Source organism: Sminthopsis crassicaudata, chromosome 3, assembly GCF_048593235.1.
Source record: "Sminthopsis crassicaudata isolate SCR6 chromosome 3, ASM4859323v1, whole genome shotgun sequence".
NCBI lineage: Eukaryota > Metazoa > Chordata > Mammalia > Dasyuromorphia > Dasyuridae > Sminthopsis > Sminthopsis crassicaudata.
In genome coordinates this window covers 458024445-458046884 of record NC_133619.1, presented here as the reverse complement: position 1 = coordinate 458046884, position 22440 = coordinate 458024445, and the positions used below count along the sequence as shown (strand labels likewise).

The 22440-nt window shown below is 34.8% G+C and overlaps 1 protein-coding gene across 6 annotated transcripts in view; it reads right to left on the bottom strand.

The window, feature by feature from the left end:
- CCDC148 (coiled-coil domain containing 148) overlaps positions 1 to 22440 on the bottom strand; it is a 333489-nt gene that overhangs the window by 272335 nt on the left and 38714 nt on the right. The gene's annotated exons all lie outside the window — the stretch shown is intronic.

Sequence of the window (22440 nt, the reverse complement as noted above, 5' to 3'; positions counted from 1 at the left end):
GCAGGAGTATAGCACTAGAGAGTAAGAAAGACAAGGACCTGAGATCTCTTAGGAAATAGAGAATGTAAGACAATCAAATGTGCAAAGTGCGTTTTTTCTGCTGTGATCAAAGAACTGCTATCTATGTTTAAATTAAAAGTTAGCTATCTCTACTAAGATAGAGAAAGAAAAGGGGCTTGAGGAATGGCTGTCTATTCTCTAGTATTCAGGAACAATGAAATAGAAGGAGGACAGGGAGGAGGAGAAAGAGGAGAAATTCAGTATGAAAACCAGAAAAAGGAACTACAGGTCAGAGATGAATCCTGCTTTCTGTCATGTGAAAGGAGGTAATACAATTGGTGAACATCAAAAAATAAACTGGAGGAGGTAGAGAAAGGAGAAGACAAGGAGATGGAGGGGAAGGAGGAGGAGAAAGAGGAGTAAAAAGAGAAGGAGCAACAACTACTTAAAGCTTAAGAAAAAAATCTGACACACTTTTAAGAGTAGGAAACTGCTCTGAATATGAAGCCTATGTCCTCCTCCACACATAACTGGTGAGATGTCTCCATTTTAAAGAAGAGATAAATAGTGGTTAGTGAGTGATTCCTTAATGAGGGGTACAGAGATGGTAATTTGTTGGCTTGAAAACATATCTTTTGCTTCTTCAATGCATGTTTACAACAAAACATTACAGAGAACCTCAGAAGAATTGTGAAAACAGATTACTACTCTCAGGGATGTAACCTTAAGAAACATTGATAAATATTGCTAAAGATTACACATTTCTGCACAACAAAGTGACTACTTCAAGGACACGTTATTTTCTTCAGTATCCCCTACTGAAGATAAAGAATTCAGAAGAGAAAAGTGAAGCAGGGAAAAACATAATTAAGAATAAATCAGTCAATAAAGTAAGATGGAGTCTGGCAGAAAGAAAGGTCCTATTGATATCAAAAATTCACAGCAGTACTGTTAGTGGTAAAAAGAATTAGAAACAGATCAGAAACATCAACTGGAATGTGGATAAACAAAATGTATTACATGAATGTAATGGAATATTACAATGTGTAATAAATGACAAATATGGAAAAATTCAGAGAAACATGAAGACACTATATGAACTGATTCAAAATGAAATAAGCAGAACCAGAAAAATATTATGCACAATGATTAGCTAATGTAAATGGAAAGACAACAAAAAAAAAATAATGAGAACACAATGTATTAATAGTGAACAGACTTAACCATGGAGAAGAATCAAAGAATGTTTCTCCCTCAATTCCTTGAAAAGACTGCATTCTATGATTAGGAAATATTGTATGTCTATTCTAAACAATAGGAATTTTGGCTGTTTTGCTGATTTTTTTTTCTTTTCAAAACATTTGTTACAAGATATAACTTGTTGGTTAAGACAAATGATATATGCAGAAGTAATGAAATAAAACCAAAAGATCTATTAGTGTAATTTTTTATAGTTAAAATAATTTCAAATCAAGAAGATAGTATCTAAGAATAAGATTTGTATTTCTGGATCACATCTTAAAATACAGGAATGATAGGCATAAAAAAGATGAAAAGAATAATAATAATAGTAGCTAATAATGTAGTACTTATTTGCCAGACACTGATAAGTGCTTTATAATTATCTTATTTGATCTTTGCAACAACTGTGAAATGAATATATTATTAATTTCCACATTTCAGGGTTGAGGAAATTGAAGAGGACAGGTTAAATCGCTTTACCAGGGTCACATACCTGGTAAGTATTTGAGACTGGGCTTGAACTCATCTTGATTCCAGCCTCAGTATTCTATCTTCTGTACCATCTAGCTGCCCTATGAGAATAGGAGTTCTTAATCTGGTATCTATGAACTGTTTTTTTTCATATTTAATAACTGTTTTTCAATATAACTAATTTCCTAACATAAAATGTATTTTATTTTATGTATTTGAAAAAAATATTCTGAGAAGGGATTGCTAGGAGATCTTTTTTGTGGATTTCATTGCAGTGGTGGCAGCTCTTCTGAACAATCTGGGCCACAGAGAATGCCACATGGACAGGGTTCCACAACTCCGAAACAGATCACCTATTGTTGTGGTGGTTAAACATTTCTTGGAGGAAGCAAAAAAGCAAAGGGACCTGAAAAGAAAAAATCTGGAATGGCTGATGTGAGAATATGCTAGAGTCAATGAGAGAAAAATAAAATAATAAAAAGGCCTCAGTATAACAGTGATAGCCTAGTTAAGATTAGAAAACAAATTTATAAAATATCTAGTCCACATAATTAGTTGGCTTTCTTCATGGAAGTTTAGAAATATCTGAGTAAGAGTGGTAGATAATGGTGGTAGATATCCCAGGTTTAGGTTTTAGAAAGGAAATAACAGCAAAAGGCCAAGAAAGCAAAGGATAGGTACATATAGCCAGAGGAGATCCTGTATGAAGATGCATTTAGCTTAAGGTTGGGTGTTCCACCATAGGAGTCTACTACCATAAGAGGTACTGGTAGCAAGAATCGTGATGTCTCAAGTCAGTCAAATAGCATTTGCTAAGTCCTGGAAATGCTAACAAAGACATGTTAGATGAGCAAACAAAAAAAATCCCAGCTCTGGCCCAAGATGAGGCCAACTGTCCCTACATTAAATGGTTATGAAGAGCTGCGATACTGGTAATTTTCTCAGACAGTTTAAAGCAGGGCATAGTAGGTAGTGCTTTTATTTGTGGCAGGACAACCGAAGGTAGACTTTTCATTCCTATCCCTGGACTGAACAGAAACCTGAGTCTTCTGACTAAAACACAATTTTAGTCCTAACTCTGAGGTACCCCTACACACCTCTCAGATTGGCTAGGATTACAGGAAAAGAAAATGACAAATGTTGGGGGAACTGTGGGAAAACTGGGACACTGATGCATTCTTGGTGCAGTTGTGAATGGATCCAACCACTCTGGAGAGCAGTTTGGAATTATGCTCAAAAAGTTATCAAATTGTGCATACCCTTTGATTCTGGGCTTATATCCCCAAGAGATCTTAAAGGAGGGAAAAAGACCCAAATGTGCAAAAATGTTTGTGGCAGCCCTCTTTGTAGTGGCTAGAAACTGGAAATTGAGTGGATGCCCATCAATTGGAGATTGGCTGAATAAATTATGGTATATGAATGCTACGGAATATTATTGTTCTGTAAGAAATGACCAACAGGATGAATATAGAGAGTTTTGGAGAGATTTACATGAACTGATGCTAAGTGAAATGAACAGGACCAGAAGATCATTGTACGCAGCAACAATAAGACTATACAACAATAAATTCTGATGGACATAGCTCTCTTCAACAATGAAATGATTCAAACCAGTTCCAATTGTTCAGTGATGAAGAGAGTCAGTAATGAAGAGAGGGAGAACTATGGGAAATGAATATGCATCACAACATAGCATTTCCACTCTGTTATTGTTTGCTTACATTTTTGTTTTCCTTCTCAAGTTTTTTTCTTTATAGATCCTATTTTTCTTGTGGAGCAAGATAACTGTATAAATATGTATACATATATTGGATTTAACATTAATAAATAGTAAAAACAAAAAATATAGTGCCCTGCTATATTTTAATGTAAATAAAAGAAATATAAGATATTTTAATACTTCTTTTTTCCAAAGGATTCTGTTTGCAAGTTATAGCCTCCTACCTCACCCATCTTAAGTAGGCATTTAATTATTTGCTTTCTTGAAAGAACTTTTTTTGAAACTCCCTAGTTACGGAGTGGGGAAAGAGGAAGGGAGAGAATCTGGAACTCAAACCTTTTAAAAACAAATGTCTAAAATTGTTGTATATGTACCTGGGGGAAAATAAAATATTAAAGAAAAAATTTTAAAAGAAAAAAACTAATCATGGTGATCATATATGGGTCAATAGCTCATAACAACTCTGAGATTATCCATTATCCAACAGAAAGGAAATCCACAGCTTTTAATTTGTACACAGGAAAGTTCAGACATTATATGTAAACATACTCACATACCCAAATACTGCACATGTTAAATCATTTCAGATTGTCAACCCCATCTAGGGTTTTCTTGGCAATGATACTGGAATGGCTTGCCATGTCCTGTTCCAGCTCATTTTAAAGACAAGGAAACTGAAGCAATCAGGATCACACAGCTAGGAAGCATCTGTGGTCAAATTGGAACTCAGGTTTTCCTGACTCCAGACCCAGCACTCTATCCACTGTCCCACCTAGTTGTCCAATATTGTACTTAGGAAAGATTAAAAAGCTTTTGGTACAGATTAGACAAAGTAATGAATACCATTGAGAATATATGCTTTCGTGCAAGAATGTTTGTGGCAGCCCTCTTTGTAGTGGCCAGAAACTGGAAACTGAGTGGATGCCCATCAATTGGAGATTGGCTGAATAAATTGTAGTATATGAATGTTATGGAATATTATTGTTCTGTAAGAAATGACCAGCAGGAGGATTTCAGAAAGGCCTGAAGAGACTTACATGAACTGATGCTGAGTGAAATGAGCAGAACCAGAAGATCATTATATACTTCAACAACAATACTGTATGATGATCAATTCTGATGGACGTGACCCTCTTCAACAATGAGATGGACCAAATCAGTTCTAATAGTGCAGTAATGAATAGAACCAGCTACACCCAGCAAAAGAACTCTGGGACTTGTCTATGAACCACTACATAGAATTCCCAGTCCCTCTATTTTTGTCCACCTGCATTTTTTATTTCCTTCACAGGTTAATTGTACACTATTTCAAAGTCCAATTCTTCTTGTGCAGCAAAATAACTGTATGTACATGTATACATGTATTTAACATATATTTTAACATATTGAACATGTATTGGTCTACCTGCCATCTGGCGGGGGGGAAGAGGGGAAAAATTGGAACAAAAGGTTTTGCAATTATCAATACTGAAAAATTACCCATGTATATATCTTGTAAATAAAAAGCTATTATAAAAAATAAATTTAAAAGAGAATATATGCTTTCTTCTTATAGCCTTACTACAATATGATCAAAGAATTCAGTTGAAACAATACAATTCAGTGTCAGGGTGAGATTTTCCATGAGAATAAGACTGTTAGATGATATAAGTGGGATTGTTTCCAGAGCTTTGTTAGGGACAAGCAAAGTAGATAGCCATTTAGGGCATACCACAAGGAAGGAAAGATAACAAAAAACTTTTAAAATATGATTTTATATAAATATGCATATATTTGATGTGATAAATCTCATAGTACATTTTTTTTAATTTTGAAAAGGCAAGCCACATATTATATCACAAATCATATTATATGGAAATGAGATTTCAAATGTAGGTGTGCATTATTTTCATATCTTGCCTAGGTGTAACAAGCCCACCTGGCAGTTACAATTACTAGTCTGTCCTAGGCCCAACAGAGTACCTTTGACCTTTGCAGTGCAAACTCTACCCGGCTCGCCTCCTCTGAGGCCTTCAAAGGTCTCTGGCCATGATCTCTTGAATCTATAGTTTAATAGCACACTCAAGAACAGTCACGTGTAAACTTAAAAACTTTTATTATACCTACTCACATAATGCCCTGACTTGTTGGAACACCTGGTCAGAAGACCCACGTGTTCAGTACCAAAATCTTTACCTCTTTCAGCTATCCATCTCGGCTTGGCCACCCAGGTTAGGGAGCCAGGTTAAAGAGAGCGACTGCTATCTGCAGTGGGCTTATATAGAGCCTGTGAGGTCACACACACAGCCAATCAGCGAGAGAGTCACCCATTACGAAGCTATCTCAATATGGCCAAGATCCCACCTACATGGCAGTCCTAATATCCACAGAGATTACTTCCAGGCCTCAATCTCCCGTTGCACTTTGTCCGCCCATTTAAAGGACCCTTACAATTCCCTTCTCTTGTTTTGAGGGAACCGCACATCTCATCAAGCTAAACTTTTAGCACCAGCTATATATAGTTCACTTGATCCATGAGATGACAGAGTGTTATGCCCAAGGAGGTACAAAGCAGCAGATCAGTAAACAGAAGTATGACAATGAGAACCAGGCTCAACAGTGGCCCAAGTGTTCAACCCATTCATCAAAGTCATACTTGAGGTAATAAGCCAAAGAGGTTGGATGCCAATGAGATAGGATGTCAACAATGAGGTGGGAAGTCAACAAGGTAAAACATCACAATTCTAGTTAACAATTAAATATCAGTGAGGTAGGTTGTCACAATCCTAGACCAATTCTAGCTTATCACAATTCTCTATTGCACTTTTCACAATCCTAGAGCAATTCTAGTTTCACAGGTGCATATAAGCAAAGTCATGTTCAGTAACATTGTCTCAATAACAACGGCAGGTGGGTGCGTTGGTTTTTCACCCATTGATTTAAAAGCATAGTCCTTCAATAGAAAGCATAGGGCAAAGCCTCTCCCCAGGCCACCATATGGCAAGTAGCCACGGGAGGAGCAAGCAGGCCCATTGTCCATTTACAGTCTTTATATTGTATATCAACCAAAACAGTCCATTTCAGCTGCAACACTGGAACTGTCTGCTGTCTCTGGTGTCACAGTCAGGAGGGACATTGTTACCATCAGCGTCTGGAGGTATGCTGACATCTGGCTGGTCCCTCTGGGCTGTTGTCTGGTCCTTCTCATGGATCCCCAGTTCACAAATGTCTCTGGTGGGGATCAACTCTGCTGCTGGATCTGCACCTCGGAAAGAATGTACCTGGGGCCCAACTTGGGCCTTTCCAAATGCCATCCAGGCCTTTCCACATCACAGTGGAAACAAAGTTGTTGTCAAAAAGATGAACAAAAGTCAGACAAAAGTTAGTCAGTCTGTCACTTAGCTGCACTTTCTGTGTATGCCCGAAGTACATTGCTAAGGTAAAATGCAAAGAATTTAAAAATGTAAAACCAAAATAATTTAAAAGTGTAAAACCGAAATAGATTAAAAGTGTAAAATCAAAATAACTTCAAAATGTAAAATCAAAAGTGTTTAAAAATGTAAAATCAAAATTTAAAAATTGCAAGCAATCACATATATGTATTGTCACATCTTGTGCATATCCCAAAATTCCCTTCTCTTGTTTAGAAGAGAAGATCTTGGGGATATAGTCTGTGCAGTAATGACTTTACTAATAGGATTATAAGAAATGCCAATGGAATAGGCAAAGTCAAATTCAATGCAAAAACACCTAAAGGCAAAATATTTGTAAGTCAATCCATAAACTGTCTTAAATGTATGTGAAATTTCTACAATGGAAAAATGGTTGATCACATGTCTAGCTGCTTCTCCAGATTGGAATGAAGCCATAATGTCCATTGGTCTTAAAACATTAAATTTCAAACCATAATGGTTTTGTCCTATAGGGAGTATAGAAGAGTGAAAGAAAAATAAGCTGTGTAGCCTTCTGCCATGCTCCTAGCTTCCTCTTTAGTTATCACAATTTGCAAATATAAGACTCTAACAGCCTCATTGTAAATGATTTGAAGGTCCACTCTGAAAATGGACATGTAGGGTATATTTATCTGAGTGCTTTCTCACTCGCTCTCAAAGTTCTTAAAAGAGCTGATACCTTTTCAGTGGTCTGCCACTCATAGTTAATGAAAAAAGAACACTCGGCTATATCCCTGAATTCTTTTGCCTAAAATCAAAGTTTGAGTTTCTGATACTGAATTGTACTTCAGGAGTGTGAATCAATAAATCTGATATTACTTTTCCTCCTGGGTCAAAGATCACACACTGTCTATTTATTCTAGTGATTAAAACAGCAATTTTCCAAACCATTCTAAACATAAACACTGTTTTATAAGTACTCGTAGGGAGTTGGGAAATCAAGCCACCTGTGGAAGTAGAAAATCCACAAGGTAAGAAAAGAGGAGTTCCAACTCTCCAAAGACGATCCTAGCAGTTTTACAAGTATAAAACTCCACTCTCTCTAACTGCAAGGTCTTATCCCTGTAAGGTTTCTTAGAAATTAACTGAACTGTATTTTAAAATTTTTTCTGTTTATAGTCAATATCCCACAATTCCTTTTTGCCTTGGGCCATAAAGCCTACTCCAGTCTTTTGAAAGGAAGACACAGGAGTTTTAAATGGATTAATGTGCAGTGCTGATATTATTGCCCTTCCTTTTCCTCCGTCTCCATCTGGCTCTTTAACCTCTTTATATAAGCATTATGTTCAGCTGTATCCTTGAGCCTGAGCCCAGAGTTACCTGGGTCCATATTGCCTCTCTGCCTTCCCTCCTAAGTGGCGTTTCTACTGGATCTTTCAGAATCTTAATTCTGAATATTAAATATTTTCAAAACCTGATAATTCCTGATGCGTCCATGGTCAGACGCCATTTGTAACATGCCCACCTGGCAGTTACAATTACTAGTCTGTCCTAGGCCCAACAGAGTACCTTTGACCACTGACCTTTGCAGTGTGAACTCTACCCGGCTCGCCTCCTCTGAGGCCTTCAAAGGTCTCTGGCCACGATCTCTTGAATCTATAGCTTAATAACCGGTAGCGCACTCAAGAACAGTCACATGTAATCTTAAAAGCCTTTATTATACTTACTCACACCTAGGAAATACATATTCTTTGACCCAAGCCGATCTCATATAAGCAGGAGGTGAAAGCCATGTAGGAAAGGATGTTTTGGACAAAACTTTTATTACAGGAAAAATATCAATTGATCACTAAGAGAATGGTTTTTTAACATAAAGCACCTGAGAATTTTTAGCTTTAGTGCCAAATCTCCAATTTCCTCCCAGTTTCTATATTCCTACCCAGGAGTCACATTCATCTCTCTACAGAGGAAAAAAAGCTCCAGGCATTTTAGGAACCATGTCTACTCCATTCCCATCCTCTAAAAAATATCATCTTTAAATCACTAAAATATAAACTTTCATTAATATGACTTCAAGTAAATATTATGTTCTATTCAAACACAAAACATTCAAAACACTGAATACAAATATAGTATTTCTTTTCCAAAAAAAATCAATATAAAAAAAGCAACATGCAATTAACCATAATCACCTGCTTGAAAAGGCCAACCCTAAATGAAACTGTGATGACATGAAAAAGTTTGATGCCCCTCCTATTTCAATGACCACAAACTTTCCTTCTTTGCACTTTTTTTGGGCAGCTAAAGGACACACCAGGATAACAGTAGATTTTGCTAGATGTCCTTAGATTACCTTCTGAATATCTAGGGTCTGTCTCTATAGTGCTCCCACCATGCCTCTCATGCTCTAAAATAACTCATAACATTATATTACTATGTATATATAACTGGAGTGAATTCCCTACCCCCATGGAATGCTAATTTGTCAAGATTGAGAATAGAAAGTAGATCTCTAAGACTTAGACTATGTTGTTTCTACACATTTATAATCAAACCCAGAAAAATAAAAGAAATTGGTTAAGCTGGAAAAAGAATTAAAGTTTGGTCTTTTAAACTATACCTATACTGCTGCCAATTGAAAATGAATCAATGGTTCAGAGTTTAGTTTTATTGTCTATTAAACAAACTAATGTGTACAAGACCCATTTTTGCTGAGTCAATGAATGAATTTCAAAGCTAATTAGAAAAATGTGTCCATCAGTTTCAAGCATTTTGAAATTAAACAAAATGGCTCAAAAGGAGATAATTTTTCATAAATATAAATGTAAGAAACCAACAATTCCCATAAAATATACAGAATTTGAACATATATGTGTATGTTCAAATCCTACATAGTTACATGTGAATATTTAATTTTTTTCAATTTATCTTCATATACACATGCATTCCAGTCTTTGAAAATGACAATTATTAAAAATACTTGTAAACAAGTCTTATTCAGTGAAAGGATACATTCAAAATACATTTAAATCATCCTTTAATTATTATTTTAGAGCTCCAACAGGAATCAAAGAACAAATCTGTTCATTAATCTGACGGAAAGTAACTTCTCCATAATAAACAATGAACCTCTGTCCCTATTGCCCCCAAACTAAATAATTAAATTGACATTTTGTACAAAACAAATAAAGCCTCAGAAACAATACATTGCCACAGGATGCCTGGATCTTGCTATAAAATGAAATCTTTGCTTTGCTTAGGCATTTATTTTTAAATAACAAAAATGCTTATTTATTTGGCAGCTGGCAGTTGGCAGTGTTAAATTAATGTGCCCTAAAGAAATCCAGACAACTCTGAAAGGTAAGCCAGAGCACATTTCTGAAGCTTCTATTTCAGGCTTTTACTTAACTAAGTTGAGTAACCTCTAGCAAAAGTTTAACTTAATATGAAACATAGAAGTAAAGCTCTCTGAGGTCTTACTGTGAAAACAAATAATAAATAGCAAAATAATACAGTCTGTTGGTGTGAAATCTGATTACTGTAAGATCACAGATATAGAACTGGAAGAAATCTTGGAAATCATCCATACTTTAATTTTAAAGATGAAGAAACTAGAGTACAGGGAGATGAACTGATCTGCCCAAAATCATACTGGTTAAAAAAATACCATATTAAAATCAAGCATAATACAACCAAAATAGATCCCTTAATGATTGCACTGATCTCTGTAGATGGTGACATTCTTTAGATGATTCAATTTGCAGACAATATTGTGTCTGCAGACAATATTTGCATCAAGTCCCAGAACATTATAGGGCCTCCTCATCGAGATTGATGAATATTCAAAAAAATTTCTCTAACAACCCAAAAAGAAAAATTTAATGGATGGAGACTACTTTTTGTTCAGATTATGACATGTAGTTAAGTCAATAGTTGTTGAATTAGAAACGTTAATATATGGGCTTGATACTGATATTGAAGATGGATCATGAGTTAGATCCAGAAATAGGAAGAAGAGAACTTGATTGAATTTTGGCATTGTTTTTAACACTCCAAAGGTGGTTTCTAATAGAAAAGATACAATATTTCAACACAAATGTTTCCGATGATAATGGTAGAGTATCATGAATCTTAGAACATCACAATCTTTTAAGAATCACAGGAGTTAATTCTAAGGGCAATGCATAGAAACACGGTAGATTAAAGTAGGTTGTAGCTTAAGTCTGAAGAAGTCCTAAACTAAAGAAGTATAGTAAGGCATGTCAGGAAAGGCATAACTGAATAATAAAATGGGTATGCATAAGGTATAAGAAATTTGTAGACTGAATATCACAATAGTAACCCCAAAATTAAAAAAAAAAAAAAGACTTGGATGCCTTAAGGATTCCAGAATATTAAGTAGATTCCCTGTGAAGAATTCATAGTATGAAAAAAACCACTATAGATTGCAATCTGCTTCAATGGAAGGAGTATCCACATTTTTGATATTATACATCCATTGACTTATTCTTCTGAATTCAAACTGTACTCTTCTTACGTAAGTCTTGCTCACTGTTACTTTTCAGTACACATACACACACAGACACACACACACATCACACTTTAAAAAACTATCTTGGAATGAAAAAGAAAGAGAGAGATTCAAAATAAATTTTCCAAAACAGGATCAAATAATACAAAGAATATTCTTGATTTCAAACTTGTTGTCATCTTAAATTTTAAAAGGGCGGAACTACTTTTAAAAATTCTTTCAAGTAAATGTTTTAGAATCATGCAGATTTTTAAACTGAAAATTAAGTTAGTAAATGTACTCAATTTAAATGTTTATTAAAAATGATAAATGCTTAAAAAAAAAGTCTAGACATAAAGGTACCACATTTGTGGACCACCCATTCCTGCAAAAGGGTAAAGTGGAGTATATTTTCTCATATTGCTCTTTTCAAGTCATACTTGTTCTTTGTAGCTTTTCAACATTAACTTTTTATAGTAATTTTTTTTTCCATTTACATTATTGTAGTCACGTATTATTTTCTTTTTTCTTATCCTTACTTTTAGCTTTTTTTTTTCTTACTTCATTCTTCATCAGTCTTGTGTATATTTTTGTGGTTGTCCACATTTCTTTGTGGTTATCATAATTATCTTTTCTTATGGCACAGTAATACTTCATTTAATTAGTATAACACTGTTTGTTTAGCCATTTCCCATTTATCATATATTTTCCCCAATTTTTTCCTATCACCAAACAAAATGTTGCTAGAAGTATGTTGGTATATAGTTGTTTCTTACCGTGGCCTAGTCTAGTCTAGAAATATATGGGCCAAAGAATATGTACACTTAGTCATTTGATTTCCACAATTCCAAATGAATTTTCAAAATAGTTGTACTGATATAATTCTACTAATAATGCAATGATTTGGAATATTTTTTCATGTGATTATTATTAGTTTGTAATTCTTTGAACACAACTACTGGGGAATGGTTTTTTACTCAAATATGTGAAAAATATTGTTTACATGTTTTGCCTACCAAATTCATCAGAAAAGTTTAGCCATTTCCCATTTATCATATATTTTCCCCAATTTTTTCCTATCACCAAACAAAATGTTGCTAGAAGTATGTTGGTATATAGTTGTTTCTTACCGTGGCCTAGTCTAGTCTAGAAATATATGGGCCAAAGAATATGTACACTTAGTCATTTGATTTCCACAATTCCAAATGAATTTTCAAAATAGTTGTACTGATATAATTCTACTAATAATGCAATGATTTGGAATATTTTTTCATGTGATTATTATTAGTTTGTAATTCTTTGAACACAACTACTGGGGAATGGTTTTTTACTCATAAATATGTGAAAAATATTGTTTACATGTTTTGCTTACCAAATTCATCAGAAAAATTTGACATACTTTTTTTCTGTTTTAATTGTTTCCCTACTTAATCTAGGTACATTAATTTGTTTGTGAAGAAGCTTTTGAGTTTCAAGTAATCAAAGTTATTCATTTTGCACAGGGAGAATTGGATTTAGAAGGTAAAAATAACCTGGAAAGAAAAACAAAAGTGCAAACAGTTTACACTTATTTCCCAGTGTTCCTTTTCTGGGTGTGGCTGATTCTGGCCATCATTGATCAATTGGAACTGAATTAGATCTTCTCTTTGTCAAAAATATCCATTTCCATCAAAATACATCCTCATACAGTATCATTGTTGAAGTGTATAATGATCTCCTGGTTTTGCTCATTTCACTTAGCATCAGTTCATGTAACTCTCTCCAAGCCTCTCTGTATTCATCGTGCTGGTAGTTTCTTAGAGAACAATAATATTCCATAACATTCATATAACAAAATTTACCCAACCGTTCTGCAATTGATGGGCATCCATTCATTTTCCAGTTTCTAGCCACTACAAAAAGGGCTGCCACAAACATTTTGGCACATACAGGTCCCTTTCCCTTCTTTAGTATTTCTTTGGGATGTAAGCCCAATAGTATCACTGCTGGATCAAAGGGTATGCACAGTTTGATAACTTTTGGGGCATAATTCCAGAATGCTCTCCAGAATGGTTGGATTCTTTCACAACTCTACCAACAATGAATAAGTGTCCCAGTTTTCCCGCATTCCCCTAAACATTCATCATTATTTTTTCCTGTCATCTTAGCCAATGTGACAGGTATGTAGTAGTATCTCAGAGTTGTCTTAATTTGCATTTCTCTGATCAATAATGATTTGGAACATACTTTCATATGAGTGGAATTGTTTCAATTTCATCATCTGAAAATTGTCTGTTCATATCCTTTGACCATTTATCAATTGGAGAATGGCTTGATTTCTTATAAATTAGTCTGGTTCTCTATATATTTTGGAAATGAGGCCTTTATCAGAACCTTTAACTATAAAAAATGTTTTCCCAATTTGTTGTTTCCCTTCTAATTTTGTTTGCATTAGTTTTGTTTGTACAAAGGCTTTTTAATTTGATGTAATCAAAATGGTCTATTTTGTGATCAATAATGATCGCTAGTTCTTCTTTGGTCACAAATTCCTCTTCCACAAGTCTGAGAGGTAAACTATCCTATATTCCTTTAATTTGTTTATGATCTTGTTCTTTATGCCTAAATCATGGACCCATTTTGATCTTATTTTGGTACATGGTGTTAAGTGTGGGTCCATGCCTAATTTCTGCCATACTAATTTCCAGTTTTACCAGCAGTTTTTGTCAAATAATGAATTCTTATCCCAAAAGTTAGGATCTTTGGGTTTGTCAAACACTAGATTGCTATAGTTATTGACTATTTTGTCTTGTGAAGCTAACCTATTCCATTGATCAACTAAACCATTTCTTAGCCAATACCAAATGGTTTTGGTAACTGCAGCTTTAGATCAGGTACAGCTAGGCCACTTTCATTTGATTTTTTTTTTTTATTAATTACCTTGAAATTCTCGACTTTTTGTTCTTCCATATGAATTTTGTTGTTATTTTTTTATAAGTCATTAAAATAGTTTCTGGGAGTTTGATTGGTATGGCACTAAATAAATAGATTAGTTTAGGGAGTATTGGCGTCTTTATTATATTCATTCAGCCTATCCAAGAGCACTTAATATTTTTCTAATTATTTAAATCTGACTTTGTGTGGAAAGTGTTTTGTAATTTTGCTCATAAAATTCCCAACTTTCCTTTGGTAGATAGTGTTAGGTTCTTACTAAGTGCTAATGAGATAATGAGATATTAGGTTCTTACTAAGTGCTAAGTCGGTACTTAACAATTCTCTAGTTCTAGTCTTTACCAGGAGTTTAACTCCTTTGAACTCCTGGGGAGGAGCTTGCATGCTTAGGAGGAGCAAGTTCATTGGTTGTCCCAGAAGCCCTTGTGTTATCCCACACCCATTCTGTGGGAGGATAAAAGAGGGCAACACTCAAGAGAGTTCAAAGGGGTTAAACTCCCAGTTTACCTCATTAGCATTTAGTAAGAACCTAATAGATTCCCAAATATTTTATGCTATCGACAATTATTTTGAATGGAATTTTTCTTTGTATCTCTTGCTGTTGGATTTTGTTGGTAATGTATAAAAATGCTGAGGATTTATGTGGATTTATTTTATATCCTGTGACTTTGCTAAAGTTATGAATTATTTCTAATAGCTTTTAAGTAGAATCTCTGGGGTTCTCTGAGTATACCATCATATCATCTGCAAAGAGTGATAGTTTGATTTCCTCATTTCCTACTTTAATTCCTTGAATCTCTTTCTTGGCTCTTATTGCCAAGACTAGCGTTTCTAGCACAATATTGAATAACAATGGTTGTCAAAGTCCAGGCTAGCTCCTCTGAAGGACTCAGAATAAGTCCTGGCTCCACATTGGGTGCCAAAATGTAAAGGTCCTGTCGTCTCTAAGTTATAATCCTTCTCTGGGAAGAGATCTCTTTTCTGTAAAATCTTTTCCTCTGTCAGCAGGTTTCTTGGGAAGCTTTTGGAGCCTCCAGCCAGAGCAAAGGTAGAATCTCAAATCCTCTTCTTCCTGAATTCTGGCTCTGAATCTCCTCCAGCTCTTGTCCTTTTCCAATCCAGACTTCTTGTCCAGGCCCTATGTTGTCTTCTTTTATCCTCCCAGAGAATGGGCATGTGAGAACTCAGGGGCTTGTGGGAAATACTTTAACCAATGAACTTGCTCTTGTAAACTCCTTTAAATATGTAAACTCCTTTTCAGAAGTCTAAAGGTGTGAATTCTGAGCTAGAGAATTGTTTAGACAACCTGAGTTATCACCTTGTAATCCTAACAAAAGGTGATAGTGGGCAATTTTGTTTCACTCCTGATCTTACTGGAAAAGGCTCCAGTTTTTCCCCATTACATAAGATGCTTACTGATGGTTTTAAATATATGCTCCTGACTAAGGAAAAGTCCATTTAGTCCTATTCTCTCTAGTGTTTTTATTAAGAATGGATGTAGGATTTTATCAAATGCTTTTTCTGCATCTATTAAGATGATCATATGGTTTTTTAAAATTTTGTTATTGATATAATCAATTATGCTAATAGTTTTCTTAATATTGAACCAGCCCTGCATTCCTGGTATAAATCCTACTTGGTCATAGTGTATTATCCTGGGGATGATTTTCTGTAATCTTTTTGCTAATATTTTATTTAACATTTTAGCATCAACATTCATTAGGGAGATTAGTCTATAATTTTCTTTCTCTGTTTTCAACCTACCTGGTTTAGGTATCAGTACCATGTCATAAAAGGAATTTGATAGGACTCCTTCAATCCCTATTTTTCAACCAGTTTATATAGCACTGGAGTTAATTGTTCTTTAAATGTTTGGTAGAATTCACTTGTAAATCCATCTGGTCTTGGATATTTTTTTCTTAGGGAGTTGGTTAATAGCTTGTTCTATTTCTTTTTCTAAGATGGGACTGTTTAGACTATTTACTTCTTCCCCTGTTAATCTGGGCAAGCTATATTTTTGAAGGCATTCCTCCATTTCATTTAAGTTATTGAATTTATTGACATAAAGTTAGGCAAAGTAACTCCTAATTATTGCTCTAATTTCTTCTTCATTAGTGGAGAGTTCTCCCTTTTCATTTTTTAAGACTAACAATTTGATTTTCCTCTTTCCTTTTTTTAATCAAATTTACTAAGGGTTTGTCTATTTTGTTGGTTTTTTCATAGAACCAACTTTTAGATTTATTAATTAATTCAATATGTGTTTTTTTTTACTTTCAATTTTATTGATCTCTCCTTTTATTTTTAGAATTTCAAGTTTAGTGTTTGACGGGGGGTTTTAATTTGTTCTTTTTCCAGCATTGTTAGTTGCAAGCCCAATCCATTAATCTTCTCTTTCCCTATTTTGTGCAAGTAAGCCTCTAGAGATACGAAATTTTCCCTAATTACCACTTTAGGAGCATCCCACACAGTTTGGTATGATGTCTCATTATTGTCATTTTCTTGGGTGAAGTTATTAATTATATCTATAATTTACTGTTTCACCCGATCATTTTTTAGTATAAGATTATTTAGTTTCCAATTATTTTTGGTCTATTTTTCCCCTGGCTTTTTATTGAATATAATTTCCATTACATTGTGGTCTGAAAAGGATGCTTTTACTATTTCTGCCTTATTGCATTTGAGTTTGAAATTTTTATGTCCTAATATGTGGTCAATTTTTGCATAGGTTCCATGACTGCTGAGAATAAAGTGTACTCCTTTCTGTCTCCACTTAGTTTTCTCCAAAGATCAATTATATCTAATTTTTCTAGTATTCTATTTACCTCTTTGACTTCTTTCTTATTTTGTGGTCTTATTTATCTAATTCTGAGAGTTCAAGGTTGAGATCTCCCACTATTATAGTTTTGCTGTCTATTTCTTCTTGCAGCTCTCTTAATTTCTCTTTTAAGAATTTAAATGCTATACCACTTGGTGCATATTTGTTTAATGTTGATATTGCTTATCTATGCTACCCTTTAGCAAGATATAGTGCCCTTCCTTATCTCTTTTTATTAGATCAATTTTTGCTTTTGCTTGACCTGAGATCAGGATGGCTACTCCTGCTTTTTTTTTAAATTATACTTTTTATTTACCAGATATATGCATGAGTAATTTTACAGCATTGACAATTGCCAAACCGTTTGTTTCAATTTTTCCCCTCCTTCCCCCCCCCACCCACTCAAGATGGCAAGTTGACCAATACATGTTAAATATGTTAGAATATAAATTAAATACAATATATGTATATATGTCCAAACAATTGTTTTGCTGTACCAAAAGAATTGGACTTTGAAATAGTGTACATTAGCCTGTGAAGGAAATCGAAAATGCAGGCAGACAAAAATAGAGGGATTGGGAATTCTACATAGTGGTTCATAGTCATATCCCAGAGTTCTTTCGCTGGGTATAGCTGGTTCAGTTCGTTACTGCTCTATTGGAATTTATTTGGCTCATCTCATTTGTTGAAGATGGCCACATCCATCAGAATTGATCATCATATAGTGTTGTTGTTGAAGTATATACTGATCTCTTGGTGCTGCTCATTTCACTCAGCATCAGTTCATATAAGTCTCTCCAGGCTTTTCTGAAATCATCCTGTTGGTCATTTCTTACAGAACAATAATATTCCATAATATTCATATACCACAATTTATTCAGTCCTTCTCCAATTGATGAGCATCCACATAGTTTCCAGTTTCTGGCCACTACAAAGAGGGCTGCCACAAACATTCTTGCATATACAGGTCTCTTTCCCTTCTTTTAGATCTCTTTGTACCCCTGCTTTTTTTACTTCACCTGAAGCATGGTAGATTATGCTCCAACCTTTTAACTTTACTCTGTAAGTATCACTCTATTTTAGGTGTGTTTCCTGCAAACAACATATTGTAGGATTTTGGCTTTTAATCCAGTCTGCTAACCACTTCCTCTTTATGGGGGAGTTTACCCCATTCACATTTGTAGTTAAAAAGCCATCTTGTTAACCTCTGATTATTCTTTTCTCCTTTCCTTCCCCCTTATCTCCCTCCCCAGTATTAAGCTTATGAGCACCACTTGCTTCTCATAGCTCTCCCTTTTTAGTATCCCTCTCCTCCACCTTAGAGTTCCTCCCCCCTTTTTTTTATCCCTTTTCTTCACAATTTCTGAATTCCCTTCTTCTTAGCTTACTCCTTCCCTTTTCACTTTTCCCCTCCCACTTTTCATTGAGGTGGGAGAAATTTCAACATAAATCAAATATTTCTATTATTTTCCTTTTTAAGCCAATTCTGATGGCAGTACGATACACACTATGTTCATCCCCCTCCATTCTTTCTCTCAGATATAATAGGTTTCCTTTGCCTCTTTGTGAGATGTAGTACCCCCACTTTCCCCTTTTCTGGGTACAATTTCCATTCCACCTCTAGTTTCTAGAACAATGTATACATGTGTTCTTTATAAATCTTCATAGCAGAAATATAGTTCCCAAGATTTTTTACCTTTTTAAATTTCTCTTGAGTTCTATATTTGTAGATCAAACTTTTTGTTTAGATTCAGTTTTTTCATCAAGAATAGATGAAATTCACTTATTTTGTTGCATGTCCATCATCTTCACTGAAAAAAGATGCTCGCTTTTGCTGGGTAAGTTATTTTTGGCTGCATACCAAGTTCCTTAGCCTTTCAGAAAGGCCCTTCGCTCCTTTAATGTGGACGCTGCTAGATCCTGTGTAATCCTTACTGTGGTTTCTCTATATTTGAATTGATTTTTTCTAGCAGCTTGCAGTATTTTTTCCTTTGTCTGATGGTTCTGGAATTTGGCCACTATATTTCTTGGTGTTTTGATTTTAGGGTCCTTTTCAGTATGTGATTGATGGAATTCTTTCAATTTCCATTTTACCCTCTGTTTCTAAAACATCTAGGCAGTTCTCTTTGATAATTTCCTGGAAAATAGTGTCCAGGCTCTTTTTTTCATCATATTTTTCAATGAGTCCAATAATTCTCAAGATTGTCTCTCCTGGATCTATTTTCTGGGCCTGTTGTTTTCCCAAAAAGGCATTCAACATTTTTTTCCATTATTTCATTTTTGACTGATTCTTGGTGTCTTCTCGACTCATTCAATTTCATTTGTTCAATTCTGATTTTCAATGAAGTATTTTCTTCACTCACTTTTTTTATTTCTTTTTCTAATTGTCCAATTGAGCTTTTAAGTGAGTTGTTTTGTTCTATGGAATTTTTTTCCATTTTGCCAATTTTATTTTTTAGAGAGCTATTTTCTTTTTCCAACTCACTAATTCTGTTTTTTTTCAAGGATTTGATTTCTTTATCCACTCTGTCGTTAAATGAGTAGGATGACTTATCCAGACTCTCTTGCCAACCTTCTCTTTCCTTTCCCCATTTTTCTTCTAGCTCTCTTGTGAGAGCCTTTTAAATTTCTTCTGTGAGAATCTTGTGCATTGAGGACCAGATGCCCTCTTTGGGGATTCATCTGGGGACAATCTGTTTTTAGGCTCCTCAGGGTTTAAAGTCTGCTCTCTATCCATATAGAAGCTATCAATAGTTAGAGTGCGTTTAAATTTTTTGCTCATTTTGTTAAAGAAAACAAATGGACTGCTTTTTTTGGGGGGAGGGGGACTGGATGGTATTACCAAGCTTCCTCTACACACTGTAGGGGGCAGCAGCGAAGCACTAGCAGGACAGCAATGCCTATATTGCATCTGTGCTCTGAGACTCTGAGACTTAGAGAGCATGCTGAGTCACTGTGGGTGGGTGTGGCCAGGTCCCAAGAGACCCTAGCTCTTCCGGGTTATAGTCTTCACCCCCTGGTGTTTTTAGCTTCTCTGATTGTCTACTGGCTTGCTGCCAGGGCAAAGTAGCCAACGCTATGTTAAAACTCTCTCCACAGAAACGGCTGAGATCACCCACACACACACAAAAGGTCTGCTCAGTTGAGAGCTGCCTGCCTTACTGTGCCAACTGTGCTGCCACTGCCTGCCTTCAGTTTGTGCCTGATCTAAAACCATCCCCACCCGTGAGCAAAAACAGACTTTTTCTGGTGACTTTCAAGGATATCTTCTCTTGGTAATTATTTGTGGGGTTTTTTTTCAGTCAAGCACTAATTCCGAGGCTTGTCATGAGATAAATTATTCTGAGAGAAAACGCGGAGCTTAAGCAGATGTGTGCATCCTCTCCACCATCTTGGCCAGAAGTCCAAGATGATCTTCTTAACAAAAATGACATTTTTGTATTCATATTTATACTACTAATTTCAAAGTCATAATTGATACTATATTGAATAATGTCTTACAACCACTGGTTTGGCAAGAGATTATGTAATATTTATAGGATGGTTAAAGTTAAAATCTGAGAAAGATGCATAGATGCATATGACATTCAAGTATTATAATATTGAAGAACCTTCAGTAATTACCATGAATTAGCTAATAATTCTTTTTTTTTTTTAATTATTGAAGCTTTTTATTTTCAAGCCATATACATGGATAATTTTTCAACATTGATCCTTGCATAGCCTTGTGGTCCAAATTTTCTCTTAAATCCAATATATGTAAATATATTTGTACAATTATCTTGCTGCACAAGAAAGATCAGATCAAAAAGCAAAGAAAATCAATAAGAAAAGAAAATGCAAACAACAAAAAGAGTGAGAATGTTATGTTATGATCCATACTCAGTTCCCACTCTCTGGGTGTAGATGGCTCTCTTCATCATGAGATAATTGAAACTGGCTTCAATCATCTCATTGTTGGAAAGAATCACGTCCATCAGAATTGATCATTGTATAATTTTTTTCTTGCTGTATACAATGATCTTTTGGTTCTGCTCATTTCATTTAGCATCAGTTCACATAAGTCTTTCTAGGCCTCTTTAAAATCACCCTGCTGATCATTTCTTATAGAACAATAATATTCCATAACATTCACTTACTCTAACTTATTCAGCCATTCTCCAACTGATGGGCATCCACTCAATTTCCAGTATCTTGCCACTATGAAAAGAGCTGCCCCAAACATTTTTGCACAGTTGGGTCTTTTTCCCTCCTTTAAGATCTTTTTTGGGATATAAACCCAGAAGAAAGACTCCAGCTAATAATTCTAATTCTTAATGCTAATAATCCTTATATTAATGATAATAGTGATAAGTTGCCATTAACAACCTATTGCTTTAGACCTTATTATGATATATTGATGACTTGAAGTCTATATCCATCATGAATTACAAGTTCTGGCAAGCTCTATGAAATTAGAAATGTTTCAAGTATGGACCTGGCCACAGATTCTATGTCTGTTATCTGAGAAGCAGCCCAAGTAAATTCAGAGTTACTCATCTTTAGAAAATTTTGCAATAGCTCAGGATTTTTTTTTCAACTTCAGCAACTCTTGAAGATCATTTGTTAAGATATAAAGAGTTGCAATTAGTCTTGAGGAAGGAAGCACCCATGCTGATTTAATCAAGACTCTCTGAACTAATGCTGATAGTACTTTAATACATTCTTTAATATTACAAAAATCTGTGGTTTTGTTGGTCCAGAACTCCCCATACTGATGCATGCAGACAGTATCACTTCTCTAAGTTCCCATATTATCTTTGACAGTTTCTATGACTTAAAAAAAATTTATGCTGGAGCCAGCCTTGAATTTCATTAGGCCAGACTTCAGATAATATAAATACATTTCATCTTAAGGCCTTTACTCAGTCAAGCCTTTCTGACTTGATTAGACATGTAAGGGCTTACCCCCCTATAGGCATAGCATTTTAGAACACAGAGTCACCACAATAATCACAATAAGGCACTGGAAACAAATTTTTAATAGAATAGTAGTAGCTTGCATTTGGGTAGAGCTTTGTTCTTCAGAAAACATTTTCCTTAAAACAACTTTATGAGATAGATGGTACAAGATGAGATATGAAAATCAAAGAGGTTAAGTGATGTTTCTAGATTCATACAGTAATTATAAAGCCACAATTGGAAATCAGCTCTTCTATCTCAAAGTATTTGTTCTTTCCACTATAATGTGATACCTCTTTAAAATATAATCCAGAAAGAATGTATAAATGGTATGTGAATAACTCTAATCATTATTTACATTCAAGTAATGAGATGAGAAAAAAGATTATTGAATGAAGCAAGATTTATCACAGAAAATGTTTGTTCTTTACTTTCAAAGAGG